This window comes from Coffea eugenioides, chromosome 5, assembly GCF_003713205.1.
Source record: "Coffea eugenioides isolate CCC68of chromosome 5, Ceug_1.0, whole genome shotgun sequence".
NCBI lineage: Eukaryota > Viridiplantae > Streptophyta > Magnoliopsida > Gentianales > Rubiaceae > Coffea > Coffea eugenioides.
The window spans coordinates 16,282,960-16,284,839 of record NC_040039.1 but is presented as its reverse complement, the minus strand read 5'-3'; positions in this window follow the sequence as shown (position 1 = coordinate 16,284,839).

The following is a 1,880-nucleotide window of genomic DNA, read 5'->3' as shown; positions in this document are numbered from 1 at the left end:
GTCAATTTTGAAAAATCACAGATATTCATAGAAATTGAGAAAAGTTATGAAATTCCATAGTTAAAAGTACTCTGAATCTAGTTTCAAACACAATAAACAGAATTCAATTCTGACTTTCCTATACCAAGATATAACACATTTCCTAAAACTATCCAAGGTTCCCTGCACACAAATTTTTAGCAGCACTTCCTTTGTGTTTACCAATTTTTTTCCAGCCAATTCAAGGCTTCATTCTTATCACAAAATAGCCTCAACTCAAGCATATACATACCAGGCCAATAACTCACTAAATCAATCATATAAATAGCATATAACCATCACCTCCGTTTCTCAAATCCTAGGGCAACGAGTGAAAGTCGTTAACATTCTTGGTTCATTATCCAACTCAAATGTAAGTTCATTAGGTGACCAAATGAGTGGTTAGATCTACTCAATTCATCTTATAAGTTAGACCTAAAATGCAGTAAAAGCTCATAAGAAAACAAGTTTGACAAGTGCAAGAAAGCTGAGCAAAAGGAAAATCTCATTTAAGTTCAAAATAGTCTTCGCGGGTAAAACAGTCACGCCCGCGTAGTCTCGGAAAAACGGCCATATCTCTCTGTAGAAAGATTGAAATCACGCGCTGTTAGCGGTGTTGGGAACTAGACTCGAAGAGATTTTCAATGGTATCAAATTCACACTCTAGTTCGTCTCCTATCAGTACCAGTGATCCAGGGAAGTTGGCTGATTTTTCAGTTCTGATCAGCCCTAAAACCCTAACAAAGTTACACTAGTTCTTGATGCTAACTTCATTTGTTTTGGCTCAAATTCATCCAATTCAATATCCTATGGTTCATATACAGGGAAGCAAGTTATCTAGTACCATTGGAGCTCCAAAAGCAATACACATAAATGATTAAAAGTGTCAAAACAGTCTAGCCGCCAAAAGAAACCAAAACAGTCCATTTCTTACCCAAAAACAACCACTGTCTTGCTCAATTTCCATATAAACTCACACCAAACCTTAAACCAATGTTTATTCAAATTTCTTAGGCTTAAATAAGGTGCAAATGAATCACAAAATCAAGGAGAAATCTCTCCTACAAAATCGGTCAGCCAAGAGCAAACAAATCAGTCCACTAGTTCACTTATATCACCAACCTTCATCCTTTCATTGTAGTTAACTTAAACATCATACCAAGTGTCATCTTTAACTCAAAAAGGGTCCAAAACATGTAATTACATGAAGGAAAGTTATGAACAAAGCTCAAGCAATTCATCAAACACATGGTATGCAAAACAACCAACATCCATTTGACTCCTAGTTTGCCATCAAAACTTCAAATACTTGATATAGTACAAGAAAGCTAGGATTTAAGGTTCGTATACCTCTCTTATGTGAAACTTGAAGCACCAAAACAACCACCAAAACCAAAGCTCTAGGCTTGAAACACACTCTAGGATTGAAGGTGGTTCACTCACTAACTCAAGTTCCTTCTCTTATGATTTTTGTTCAAGATCAAACTAGGGCTTTAAAAGCAAGAAGATGGAGTTTTCTTCCTTCCCTTGGAAGCTTCAAGAGGATCGGCCAAACTAGGGAAATAACGGCTCCAAGATGGTTTAAATTTCCCCTAATCCTTTGGTCAAACAAGATGGATGGCTAAGGTTTTGCCACTTGGCCCAATCTAGGCCCTTTCTTCCCTTAGTCTTTGACTAATGAAGTTTCTACCCTCCAAATGTTTTAATGTCTATTTAACACCTCTAAACTATCATATAAAGTCCCAACCACAAATAAAAGGACATTTGGTCAGAGTGTATCTAGTGAGATATATATAAAAAAATGTCAAGTCTAAAAAATGTTACAATTCAAGTAAAAGCAATCAAATGCAATGCAATACAAC